This window comes from Triticum urartu, chromosome 7 (genome assembly GCF_003073215.2).
Source record: "Triticum urartu cultivar G1812 chromosome 7, Tu2.1, whole genome shotgun sequence".
Lineage (NCBI taxonomy): Eukaryota > Viridiplantae > Streptophyta > Magnoliopsida > Poales > Poaceae > Triticum > Triticum urartu.
This window is the reverse complement of record NC_053028.1, coordinates 30,118,971-30,133,332: the sequence shown is the minus strand read 5'-3', so window position 1 is coordinate 30,133,332 and position 14,362 is coordinate 30,118,971. Positions and strand designations below refer to the sequence as shown.

General features: G+C 40.6%; 1 long non-coding RNA gene across 30 annotated transcripts; it reads right to left on the bottom strand.

Annotated features, from left to right (window-relative positions):
* Positions 1-7,886: 7,886 nt before the first annotated feature.
* On the bottom strand, positions 7,887-14,250 carry LOC125518002. 30 transcript variants are annotated; one of them, XR_007287926.1, is made up of 10 exons: positions 13,758-14,249; positions 13,114-13,501; positions 12,926-13,024; positions 12,569-12,619; positions 10,914-11,834; positions 10,263-10,373; positions 9,146-10,019; positions 8,836-8,954; positions 8,703-8,735; positions 7,887-8,616 (listed from the first exon to the last, which is right to left on the bottom strand). It is a non-coding gene; the product is annotated as an uncharacterized LOC125518002 (long non-coding RNA). The 30 variants fall into 30 exon arrangements; XR_007287927.1 differs by having other exon boundaries at positions 8,703-8,775; positions 8,836-8,938; XR_007287928.1 differs by having other exon boundaries at positions 8,836-8,938.
* Positions 14,251-14,362: the final 112 nt, after the last annotated feature.

Genomic DNA, 14,362 nt, shown 5'->3' with positions numbered 1-14,362 from the left:
AGAGTGCGGGGATGCGTGTATGTATGAGTGCTTGCGTCTGTACTGTGTTCAAAAAAACTTGCACGCAACTCTGCACTCAAAGTGCACATTTTGTAATATAGAAAAAAATGAACATATAATAGTGCAATTTTCACAATCTAGTACCCCCCGCCGTCCCAAAATAAGTGTCGTTGATTTAGTATAAATTTTTGGGAGCATAATTCACACACATATTGTATAGTATCTGCGTGTATACCTACACACGGAAATAAAAAATGAAGTGTTCTAAGAATGAATGAATTATTGGTGTTGCTATTACCTTTTAAGAAAAATGCACACATTCTACACATAAATTGCGCTTTTTATAATATGAAAGAATAATCATATAATAGTTGAATGGCATTGATCATTACCGTTAAAGAAAGAAAATGAAAATTAAAACAAAAATAAAATAAAGTAGTTTTCTGGGGAAGGATAAAACCCTTTAAGAAGAAAAAAACAAAAACAAAATAACAAAATTTTCTAGGGAAGATTGAAACCCTTTAAGAAGAAAGAAAATAAAAAAACAAAAACAAAATAATGAAGTTTTCTAGGAAAAAATGAAACCCTTTAAGAAGAAATAAAATAAAAAACTAAAACTAAAACAAAATAATGAAGTTTTATGTGGAAGAATGAAACCCTTTAAGAAAATAATACAAAAACTATAACTATAACTAAATAATGAAGTTTTCTGTGTAAGAATGAAACCCTTTAAGAAGAAAGAAAGTACAAAAACTAAAAATTAAACAAAATAATGAAGTTTTCTAGGGGAAAATGAAACCCTTTAAGAAGAAAGAAAATTAAAACATAACTTGCAGATGGCTTGAAATTGCACTTTTTGTAATACGCAAAAAACAAGCATATATAGTGCAATTTTTGCTCTTTACTATAATTTACACACATGGGGTGTCATACTTGTGTTGTGTGTATACTTACTTAGAAACACAAAAATAAAAGTTAAATTTTCTATGAAGAAATCAAGTATAGTGGCATTGGTACCACCCTTTAAGAAGAAACAAAGTAAAAAATAATAATGATACAATTTGCACACAATTTACACATAAACTGCATTTTTATAGTTATGTAAGAATAAACATATAATAGTGAATTTTACATTAAAAAATGAAGTTTTTAAACAAGGAATGAATTAGTGGCATTGGTATCGTCCTTAAAAACAGGAAATGAATTTAAAGTAAACACAATAAAACAAGTAAAGTTTTATAAGAGAGAATAAATTAGTGACACTTGTATTACTTTTAAAAAGAAAGAAATGAAAAAAAATGCACACAAGTTTGCAGTGAAATTGCACTATTTATAATATGCAGCGAATACACATATAATAATACAACTTTAGCAGTCTAGTATAATTTACACACCTATTGTATAGTACTTCCATGCATACATACACATAATAATAGAAAATATATTTAATTAGCAAAAAACATGTAAAGATGAAAAAAAAACTCAGTTGAAAATAAAGAATAAAAGCATACACATAAAAAAACAAAAGCAAACGCATGAAAAAAGCATGCACACACATTAACATTGGGATGCATTTCATATATGCATGTGCGTGCAAGTCCCATGAACTGAAGACATGCATGCATGCAGGCTGCATTGTGCACTGAAGAAGGAACAGAGTCGGTCGACCTCTATCACAAAGCACCTTAAATCAACGGCCACAAATTTGACTGACCGAAAATAAAAATAAAAAACTCACTCGCCTGACATGTAGCTAACATGTAATTTATAAGGCACTCTTTGAGCTCACAACCACCACAACTAGCTCCGAGTTGTTGGATAGTAAACAAACATAGCAAAAAATATTGGTATGACGATGTATGTTGACTAAGGCAGGAATGGTGGTGCATGTAGAGGGGCCTAGTTCTAGGAAAAACTCAACTTTTCTAATTTCCTCGTCGTCTTTTTGTTGGGAAAAGAGACTATAGTAATTAACTAGCACATATGCCCGTGCATTGCAACGGGAGAAAAACTATCAAATTATGAAGGTGTGGTAGATATAAAAAAAGTACTCCTTCCGTTTTTATTTACTCCGCATATTAGTTTTGGTCAAAGTCAAGCTTTATAAACTTTGACAAAGTTTATAGACAAAAGAATTAACATGTACAATAACAAATCAATACCATTAGATTCATTATTGAACGTACTTTCGCATCATATCGATTTGTTGTTGTAAATATTTATATTCTTTCCTACAAACTTGGTCAAACTTTACGAAGTTTGACTTTAGTCAACTCTAATATGCAGAGTAAATAAAAATGGAGGAAGTATGAATCAAATGCTAGGATGAGATAAGGACTTTTACAATGTCATTTCACAAACTATGTCTGACTGATGTCATGATGAGATAGGGGAATTTTAAAAAGTCATTTCAAAAACTAAAAATGTGATGGTCTCTTCACGACTTGATTTTCTAAGGAACCACAACAAAATATGTCATGGTTGAGCAAACTGTGTTGATGGACCCTGTCTAGGCTAGACTGATGAATGATGTGTCTCGCCTTGAGCTAGCGTACCGGTGTTTACCATTACCAGTACAATTGTACCAGAATAAACATAGCTATGTATAGAGGCAAAATAGACATTTAGTCATTTTTGTATAGCTTACAAAACTAACCCATAATGGAAAGTTGTGTCAATTTTTTGGGGGGCTCAGCACAGTACAAACCACGGAAACCTTTTTTTACCCGACGCGAGTGACTAAATAAAATCATAAAACGATATCTACAGATCCCCTAATAAAAAGTGGTGGCTCGTTTTGTTCATTATTTATGGAACTGTTTTCATGGACATTTTCAATATTCAATATTTGTGAACATTTTCTAAAATTTCACAGACATTTTTTTGAATTCAAAAATATGTTTTCAATATTGGACCATTTTTTTAAATCATGAACATTTATTTCAAATCCGGATTTTTTTTATAATATGCAAACAATTTTTTGAAGTCCTGAACATTTTATGACTTTCTGAATGTTTTTTGAATTTACAAAAAGTGTATGAGTTCCCAATATGTTTTAAAAAAACGCACAACTTTTTGAAATTTGGTTTATTTTGAAATCCGGAATTAATTTAAAGAAGGAAAAACCCAAAAAAATGAGAAAGTAAAAAAGCAAAAAAGAAGTAAAAAACAAGGGGCGCCAAGTCCCGTACATGGGCCGGCCCATTATAGTGTGCTATAGGAAACCTTTTTTTACCCGACGCGAGGGACTAAATATAATCATAAAACGATCTCTACAGACCCCCTAATAAAAAGTGACGGTTTGTTTTGTTCATTATTTATGGAACTGTTTAATGATTGTGAACATTTTCTAAAATTTCATGGACATTTTTTCGAATTCCCGGATATGTTTTGAATACCGGATCATATTTTTAAATCATGAACATTTATTTGAAATCCTGATTTTTGTTATAATACACAAACAATTTTTTGAAGTCATGAACATTTTATGATTTTCTGAATGTTTTTGAATTCATGAATGGTCTATGAGTTCCCACTATGTTTTTTTAACTACATTTTGAAATTTAGTTTTTTTGGAAATCCAGAATTAATTTAAAGTCAGAAAAACAAAACAAAAATGAGAAAGTAAAAAAGCAAAAAAGAAATAGAAAACAAGGGGCGCCAAGTCCCGACACATTATCGCATGCTATAGTGAGGAAAAAGGGGAGACAAGGGGGCAAGAACCAGGGATCTCGTGTTATGTGACTGTATGCATCTATAAGAACAGTAGCTGGCGGCGATTTTTTTAAACCAAATCGTTTTCTTTTCACTTATGTGTGGCATAGTGGGTAATTTATGGCAATTTGGGGGCCAAATTTGATGACGGGCGACCAGAAGCACTAGCCATTTTATTATTATTATTATTATTATTATTATTATTATTATTATTATTATTATTATTACTATTATTATTACTATTATTATTATTATTATTATTACTACTACTACTACTATTATTATTATTATTATTATATTAGGGAAAGATTATGGGGTGTAACATTATCTGTAGAGATTCAAATTAACCAGGAGAGACCCACTGTCGTTGCCATCATTGATTCTCTTTAGCAAAAATAAGAGAGAATAGACTGGTTCTACTTCTTTCGCCGTTATTAGTTTCACTTGTTATACTAGGATGGCCTTTGAACTCGAACATGCATGACACATATTTTAGTGTGTCATCGGTCTTAAGCTTGGGTTTATGACTGTGTATACCTTCCGGGCCGGTTTATAAGTCGGGCACGAATTTTTAGGTCTTCATTTTAACTTGAAAATACGTATCATATTTTATACAAAATTAATCATTATATTCGTTGTCGAATGTAGTTTTTAACCATATATTTTTTGTGGTATATTATGCATGTTTTATTAGTCAAATCAAAGACCTTAAGACCGGTGCCCAACTTTTAAACCGGCCCGGTGGGAATAATAGCTTTTCAGCCATTGAATTCACCCTCATCTTCGTAACTTATGTCGCCAGTGTAGTCATCTCCACCCCGAATGCTGACGTGCATCGGCTTGTGGGAGAGTAGGACTCCAAAACCGTTTGTCCTTGTGATCTTGCACCGGAAGAGGATGAATTAGGTTTTTATGAAGTGCTTCATGCAGTGCTCATGTTCGTCATCACGGGTCGTCTTTCGTCGATGTCGGACGATGCTACTCATCGTCGTCTTTAACGCCGCCAGCAACAGTCCGTCGCCAACATCATCAACAATGTCACTCCTGCGGCTAACGAACAATAAGTTCATGGCTATCTGTTCATATCTCTATTTATAGTTATTGTTACATATGTGATGTTGTTGTGCATGTGTTTCTATTCATCTCGTGTACTAGATTGTTACATGATACTTTGTGTTCTAGTCATGAATTACCCTACGTGGATGTAGCATTGCTCGGTGCAAAAGGTCAACACCACCAAACCATCCACGTACTGTCAGGGACGGACCAATGTTGAAAAGGGTGGGGGCCTAGGACCCGACTCAAAATATGATATTCAATATGACTTCTATGTATTTTTTGGAGGAAAATGCTAGAACTTGATAAATTTAAACAAACCCAGAGCGATCCTATACTTTGCCTTCACTCCAAATACTTTTTAGATTCGCCCATACGTACTATACCATTTTTTTTTGTGAGAATAACTTCTGATCTATTTATCAACTGTCAAGGTAGTACAAATAACATCAGAAGTATCCTAAAAAAAATACATCTATATCCATAGACCACCTAGCGACGACTACTAGCACTGGAGCAAGCCGAAGGCGTGCCATCGTCTTCACCCAATCCTCATTGGACCCGGGCAAATCTTGTTGTAGTAGACTGTCGGAAAGTCGTCGTGCTAAAACCCCGTAGGACAAATGCCTGAATCCCATTAGATCTGCCATAGACAAACGTCCACACGTCCTCCGACGATGCAAGAAACACCCTCTGGACGGAGACAACGCGGGGAGAACTTTATTCCATGTGCAGAGAGCCGCCGCTGCCTTATCTCTCTGAGCAGGACACAAACCCTAAAAAACTCAAAAGAGTAAAAAAAAATTGGAGCCCTCCTGCTGGCAAGGACGGGGATCCATCACGCCTCCATGGCCTAAGACCACAGAAGACGAGATAGACCAGCGACGGCACCGGCAGGAGGCAGGAGAAACCCTAGCCAAGGGTCTTATTTCTTCCCGTGGAGAAGCAGCTGTATTAGTAGTAGAGGAATTAATTACTGTAACATTACTGTACTGTTTAGCTCTGCTACGCGAGTGGATGCCTGACAATGCTCGTTGTCGTGGAGCATGCACTCATGGAGCCAAAGCTGCTCGCTCAATATTGGCGCCGTGCGAGCCGCTGATCCCCGCGCTCTTTCGCCGACGTGAGGAAGATCACCTTTTGCGACACGGGGGAGAAAAGGAAGACGAATGATGTGTAGCTAGCCAGTGCAGGTGATCAAACCAAGAAGACGAAGCTTATTGCCAACAAGAGAAAAGGAAGCAGCCTGCAGAGAAGTGTGCTACCGCTATCCCCACGAACGTAGCAAGGAGTGAACAGGAAGAATCACGGACGGGGTGGTAAATTCCAATCCCTCAGGATATACATTGCCAATGTGACGAGTAAAAATTAAAAATACATACAGAATCTCTACCCGTTCATTCACGGAAAATCTCCTACCTTTATGTCATCTTCATGCCAAGTCGCCTGCAATAACTGACCGGCCACTGTGTCCCTAGACTTGACATTGCGGTGGAGGGCCGCTTGCCTACATTCTCACTTTAGATATATGTAACTTGCATGAAAATTGAATTTGACAGAGTTCGTGTGTTGTGCCTTGTTCTTGGCTGGGAATATATAATGTCTGACTTCTGTTGGACAAGTCAATTTCTTGGACCAACGCTCATTATATGTGTGACGCAGTGTCTGACCTCTGTTTGGGAGATGAAGTAGTTGACAAGCACTCCTTCGAAAGCCTACCAACGATCCCTGGGGTGGGCTGAGAGCGCGCCACCGCCAGCACGTGCCGCGTTCTGGGTGCTCCATCTGAATTTTGTCTTTCTTTTATTATTTCCCATGCATTTTTGGCTTTTTAGATGATTTTTTTGGGGTTCGGCTTTTTGGTTTTTCATCGGTTTTTCTTAGGTCATTTGCAGCTTAGGCAATATTGATGATGGTTATGACACGTAGGTCCCATTGGACAGGGTGATGTGGCAAAAGTTTGTGCCACATAGGTGTATTGACTAGTTTCCGGGCGGGCGAGCATCCCGACAAGAGGGACATACGCCATCGGGACACCTTTCAGGCCGAGGATCTAGCCTTCCTGCAGTCGTATGTCCGACGACGCCAGGAGGCCGAACCTTGCCAGCTCCTCAGCCTCCCGGACGGTTAGGTCGTGACGCTGCATAGGGGCGGTGGTGGAGGTGGAGATGGCTAGGTATTTGGAAGGGAGGCGTCGGGCGGCTGCGAAGATGGACGGCGGGGGAGGTGTGTGCGACGACGGGAAGGGGAGGATGAAGGTGGGTGTGGGTTGGGTGATTTAAAGGGCGAGAGAGGGCGGGCGAGGTTGCGGGTCGCTGGTGGCCGACGTTATGTCGCCAATCCGCATGGCCACGCAGGACGACAAGGTGTGCACAGTTGGCGGTGTTGAGTGTGAACAACCACCTGCCGTCTACGGTCAAAGGCTAACTGCCTTAATTACGCCGTGTTTGCCATATGCGTGGCGCATGGCTTGCATGCTTCCTCGTCACGGTGCCATCAAGCGCGAGGAGCGTAGCCACGTGTGATGCCTGTTTGTCGCGAGGGCCATATAAGTCGAACATTTTTATTCCATACGACGTAAGTCTTTACGTTCTCAGACGTGTCACGCCGTATATATTAAAATAAACTAAGCCTATGAGGGCCTTTTCATTGCGGTGTGCCTTTGCATCGACACTCGGCTTCAGCAAGAGTTTTCGACGGTCTCACGGATCCGTCCTCGTTGGAAGCACAATCATGCAATGAAGCCCTTGCTTTGGCGATGGATCTCAATCTCAACTCTATATGCGTGGGTTTAGATTGTGCTGCTGTGATCTCCATGATCGGCTCGGATGTTCCTTGCCAGTTCGCTTCGGTTTTGAGTGAGATAAACCATAGAGCTAGTTTTGTTTTCCTAATATCCGTTTTGTTCATGAGAATAGGAAGCATGATTTTGAAGCGCATGCTCTTGCAAAAGTTGTAGCTTCTTTGTCTTCCGGGCGCCACCTGTGGCTTGTTAATACGCCCGACATCATCTGTACTAGTGGTTGGGGCGCACCCTTGGTGCGCCGCCTGAGAGAAAGCAGGGACGGTGCCTGGTGGTGTGCGCCCCTTTCACTTTCCTATTTACAATATGTACATGCATAATCAACAGTTTCCTTATTCCATTAATAATATTACATGGATGGTAGCATATATCTGCATCCTCGTCACTGTATCAACAGATTAATTACAAATACAAGTGCACAACATCTCAATGGATGATTAACTTTGTTCTTCAAAACCCATAACTGAATCGCAATCATCTAAACATGGAGACTTGCAGTCTAACCACCAAGCCTTCTCTTTGATTCAAAGATGTAAGCGCAGGCGATGACGGCAACCGCAACTGGGAAGACAATGATAGTTCTTATGACAGCCCTCTTGGCTTTGTCTGTGCATGTCCACGCCAGTAAAGTAGAGCTTGGAAAGCTGCTTGTGCGACTTCGCGTAGTCCCTGAAGAACGCGTCCTGCCAACGTATCCAACAAGCTAATGAAGATGAATTCAACTCTTCTTTACCTTTGCGTATAATTCAACTAAGGGACGGAAAGCTCGATCCTCCACGAGAACCTTGTCTATAAGCAGCTTCGTGAGTCCGTTGGAGTCCCCTTTCAGAAGCTCATTGCAGCATATACAAAAGATGAAGTCCAGTGATGTACAACTTCATAATGTTGCACTGATGACATTACAGCTACATATAATCTTTAGCCGATGTGTTGCAATCTACAACCGCGGCAATTAAGCTTACATGAAGTAGGAGTTATCAAACTTCAGAGGATCTTTTGTCCAGCTGTAGTCGAATCCCGAGCTATCAGGAGGAGCTTTTCTCCTAAAAATGTACAATGAAGATCAAGGGTTTAACTTATGATTGAAGAACAATGATCTGAATACGACAATAAGGCGTTGTGGCATTACCGGAGTATGTCCACCCAAGAGTGCTTCTATGTCCTTGTTGGTCAAGTCCATTCAGTAGAAGAATGTGCGTGAACTGAACTATCATTAGCTGAAAACAGGAAAAAAAATGTGCGTGAACTGAAAAAGCATATACCTCATGTTCCAGCTCAAGCCAAATGTTCTTCTCTACACTCCTTTTCTCCATCATGTGATAGGCTGTACTGCTGCAATTTATCTCCTCTCGAGAATTTTCAAATCTGCTAGGAACAAGTTCTAAACAAAATATTCAGAGAAAAAGACAGACAGGAACATAGCACCGTCCTTTCTAGTTTCTACAGACTCTAGTTTTAACAAAAAAAAATTGCCATCTTTGCACAGAATAATCACTGTCATACCAGTAAAACAGGACAAACTATTAATTGAAGCATCAGTACACCCTATCAGGAGGTGTACAGCCTACTTACTCATCTGCTACTTCAGTACAGACAGGTTCTTCCGCAACGGTAGCTACATCTTCTGACTCTTGTTTCTCAGATGGAGCAGCTTGGTTGTTCTTACCATGCATTGCCTACAAGCCGTCAAAATCAATTAGCCCAATGCAAACGAGCAGTAATATATGCATAAATGTGGGAGAACCCCTGAGTTCTTTCACATAAAAAATAAAGGAGCAAATTCAATTGATCTATTCAACCAGAGAGAAATGCACGGAAAACTACATCTATTCATGAAACAAAAAGGGACCATTACAGTTATCTTGTACATACTACTACACAGCAGCGAACAAATTCGACAGAGTAATTCATCCGACCCCAATCCCAACCCTAGCACCCCCTCCATCTATTAGTTCCAGGAAACCTGAAAAGTAAAAGAAAAAATATCAGGGGCATTTGACTCAACATGGAAAAGAAAGACTCATACGGAAAAGAAAACAACAAAAATGAGTAAACACAAGTCCTATTACGGTCCATCTATCTCACCTCAAAAAGTGAAAAGGAAAGTGGGTTATCATCTGGACAACAAATTTAGTTTATAGCACAAAATTACATCATTATCATTTGTTTGGAAAAAGAAATAGCTCCAGTTTTAGATTTTTATTAATTGTTACTAATTTCATTAAAAAAGAAAGCAGTAGTCGCCATTTCTAGCCGCAACTAACTGGATCATGAGTCCTGACAATGTGAATGGATGACTAATAGTGGATGATCAACAAAGAAGCATTATATAAGAGAATAGTGTCCAGGGATACATAAGCTGAACGATAGATTCATACTCATTCACCACATGTAACGTAACTAAACATAACCGGATCACCTGTCGATTCCATACCATCCTTCTTGCCTGAAAAAATTGTTTCCTCGGTCAGGGTACATACAGTAACTTGAATAACAGATTGAAAGCTAACCACAATTTGTAGCAGTATAGACCATATGTTGCTGTGTACATATATAGTACTTGTGCGAACAGACATGATTCGAGAAATAAAAGAGAACATAGTTAATTATTCCATCAAATTACAACTTCTTTCTTTTGAGTACTTTGGAGAAACTGAATCTGTATTTTTTCTAGCATGGGGTCTTCTACCTCTTAGTGTGATCTTACGATCTGTTTAGGGAGAGTGGTGTTGATCGTCTTCTTGTCGAACATGCATGTCATCACATTTTTTGTTGTGGATCAAGTTAACTATGTGCTAATCTGTCGGCAAAACAAAACATGCATTTAGTAAACTCACTTTGTTCTTATTACGAGATTATATTCAAGCTCGTTATTCAGACAGGTCGATGCTGAATTGCTGCTAACAACATGCATGTACACGCGTGTCAGCTGCTAGCTTATACTAATTAATTCAGCAGACATTCGTGCATGAGCAGATTTATATGAGCGAGCATAAGTTCATAACTAACAGTTTTGTAGTGAATCTATGAAACATTATGTGACTATGAACACCTCATCTTTTAGTAGAAGCTAGCGCTTGTTACTGTAAATCTGGTGCAGTTGACTCCAAGTCGCCAACAGATGAGATCTTATTAACTAAACTTGTTCAATCATTCACATGATATATGCATGCCATGCATAAAGAATGCACAAAACAAAATTAGTTTCCAACGTATAACATGATATATGCGTGGCAGGCATGTTCGCCAACAATTAGTCCCTGCTTTGCATGAATTAGTACATAGTATAACTGAATTACGTAGATGCACACTGGTTAACTGAATTATCTAATTAACATACATGTTCAATTATCCAATGATGTAGCTTGAGGGATCTCAGTGAGCAGTACCAGAACGCCATGTCAGGCTGCACCTATCTTCAGTTAGGTGTAGCTCTTCCGGGACATACAGATTCATCAACATCTGATGAGCTCCTCGTTTTACTTCGTCGCTGGACCGTCCGATTTACTGTTACCTGTCCTGTTTAATGTTTAGTTGTTGTTGAGCTCGTGGGTAAAAGTACACCTATAACTAAGCCGGGTTGTGGTTGTAGTTGACCATTGAGAATTCCCCATTCTAGCCTAATGGCATGAACCTATATACGAACACTGCTCCTCCTACAGATCATATACTCCAGATCCAGCAATTGCCATGATTTCCTCTTACAATTCGCGAGATCCACAGTTGTAAATTGCGTAGGACCTGACACGCCACCAGCAAGGAGGAAAGGGCAAGAGGATCAAAAGGGGACCAGGGCGCATAGCTTGTAGGTGGTGACGGGGTGGTCTAAGGCGTCCACCAGCGCCGGGTTGTCCCACAACACGCCACCCTTTCCCATCTCCTCTTTTGCTGTTCTCATACTTCCTCATCCGACCTTCTGCGCCTTCGCACGAACAAGAGGACGAAAAACGAAAGGCGCCTCCACTCCAGCAATACCCGCCGCCGCCACAAGCCGAGCTAGAGGTGTGCTTGCATGAAAGAACAAATCAGGTGGTTCAGGAGCTCACCAAAATACAGGAAAAATCCACGGGACGGACGGGGAAAAAGAAAGAACATATGGATTCGATCTCACCTTCTCTTGTCGCTTGCGTCGGCGGCGTCCAAGGAATCAGGACGACGGCTACGGCACCGTGGACTGGTTAGGATCAAGAACCTGTCCAGAATACTGATCTGCATCTCTTCTTATTCAAGCCATTTGAAATCTCATCTTCTGCAAATCCTCCTACATCATACAGATAATATGGTGCAAGACAAAACATTCTGATTACTATAATGATAATGATAATGAAAACATTCTGATTACTATAATGATAATGAAAACAAATCCATTGAACCAATAATATGGTGCAAGACAAAACATTCTGATTACTATAATGATAATGAAAACAAATCCATTGAATTTTCATATTTTATGTAATATTATACCCGATCATCATATAACATTTTATTACCTAAAGATGTAATTGTCTGTGAAGATCTAATTCATCATTGCAAAATTATAACACGAGTTAGCTCCAAAGCATTCAAATTTTGAAAGCAATTTCCAGGCACAATTACCTCATTGTTGATAAAGATCGTCCTCGATGAAACACCACAGTTTGATGATAATTTGCAATCAGATAAAATAATTCAGTTTATGCTGATTAGAACAAGGAAATAACAGATCTAAAGCCTGATAGAAACTTTGTTTTCAACAAAAGATCTAAAATGTGATCCAAATTTTGTTTTGCTTCAGACATTGCAAGGGTCAAGGGTATAAAGTCTACTGGTTCCATCACATTGCAAGGGTAATATACTATTAAGCATTCAGACAAGAAAGTAAGAAGCATGTTCCACAAAATCAGTTACTTGTACAGTAATCATGAATGCCCACACTTCCATCTGACCTGGGATTTTGATCCCGACATTTCATGGGTTTCCGCTTTGGAAATAACCAAAGACTAAAAGGAGTCAAACCTGTTGATTCACGTGAGGTCTCTCCGAGCTTCCAATTCCTTTTCTACAAAACTTTTTCCACAAGAGATGGGTTAAGATCCATATATAACTTGCCAAACTTAGAAGTAATTGTACAGATTAAACATCACAATCAGGATTTTGGAATACGAAACAGGGGAATAAGAGATATAGTTTTTGAAGAATCTAATAGCAGTATCACACAACTGATGCTGCATAATCCGAAACATCTTACTTCAGCTAAAGTTCAGGTACATGGTCAAGGACAAGAAGTCAATCAACAAAAAATTAGATATGCTGATTCATGTCATTAAAGAAATCTTGCTTGCTGATCACACGACTGAGTTAATTAGTCAGTACCTTCGAAGCACTCAGTTTGCTTTATGGACATGGCTTCCATAAACCCGAGCTCATCTACATGGGAGATCAGAGGTGTCATTCAATGGCAGCGAAGCCCACCTGCACAAATGGTTTGCATCAGTGAACAGAGCAGGAAGCCAATTAATCAAAACAAACAAGGAGTGCTTAGAAGTTGCAATGATCAACACCTGCATGGATGGGATCAGGGACAAACTCGTGGCTAAGGGTACGCATCTTCATCAGCGGCGTCAGCCCGTGCGTGTGGTCGTGGTCGCAGGCGTAGATGCCCGTGGCGTGCCGGCCCCGACCCTGGGTCTGGTCGGAGAAGCGCCTCCTCCTCCTCCTCTTTCTCCTCTAGTCGACATGGAAGAGCACCTCTTCCTCCTCTGGCATCGATGGCGGCGAGACCACACCTGGATCCTGGGAGACACCCGCACATGGCCACCGACGGTGGAGGGAAATGGGGAGCAGATCCGTTGCGGCGGCGTCCTCCCATCTGTCCTCGTCGTCGGCAACAGCGACCTTCAGGTGATGGCGCCCGAGCAGAACCGCAGCACCATCAGCTGGACCACGGCGCTACATAGTAAAAAAAGGAAATACAATACATCAAACGGTGCATAATATTTCCAGGGATACTATGTAATTCAACAGCAATCATGAAAAGAATACAAATCGAATTACATCTGAAGGACTGAATACAACATCAACATCTTCAAGGCAAGGCTTACATCTCCATATTGCATAGGACCAGATGCAGGAACATTTCAACAAACATATAGTGGGCATGAGTGTAGGAATCCATGGGATGCAGAGAGGGAAAGAGTGAGCGTACCTAAGGCGGTGAAGATCTAGCAGATGGTGGCCGCGACGGCGATTGGGAGCAGGAGGAGGGAGATCGACGCCCTTGCCCTCATCTGGTCGCGGAACCCCATCGTATACCTCCTCGCAGCCGCCACGGGCATGGGGAGAGAATGAGAGAGGAGAAGGATAAAGCGGGGGAGGCGGCGGAGAACTTGGTCAGGCCCCCAGGAGGCCCTCGAGCTGCTTCGGATTCATCTCCTCCCCTTGTCGTAGCCGTCACCGTCGGTCTCCGCCGGCACCTCGCTACAACCATCCTGGAGGTCTTGCGGAACGCGAAGACGAGAAGGTTTGGGGGAAGCGGATCTCAGGAGGCGCCTTCTCTGGTGGCCGGCGGCGGAGGAGCTGGGATGCGGCGATGGGGCAGCGACGGCGGCAACTCTAGCCCACCCGGGGAAGGGAGGGAGGAGAGGGGAAGATTTTTTGGGAGAGAAGCTTCGTGGGTAAGGAAAGGCGCCGAGGAAAGCGGCGTGTGCTTTATATTTCGTCCATGACTCGCGCAGCCGCTGCCCAATGGGGGACGTCTTTTTTCTCTCCAGTGATCTTTCTTTGTCTCCTAGCGATCCAACGTGGCATAGC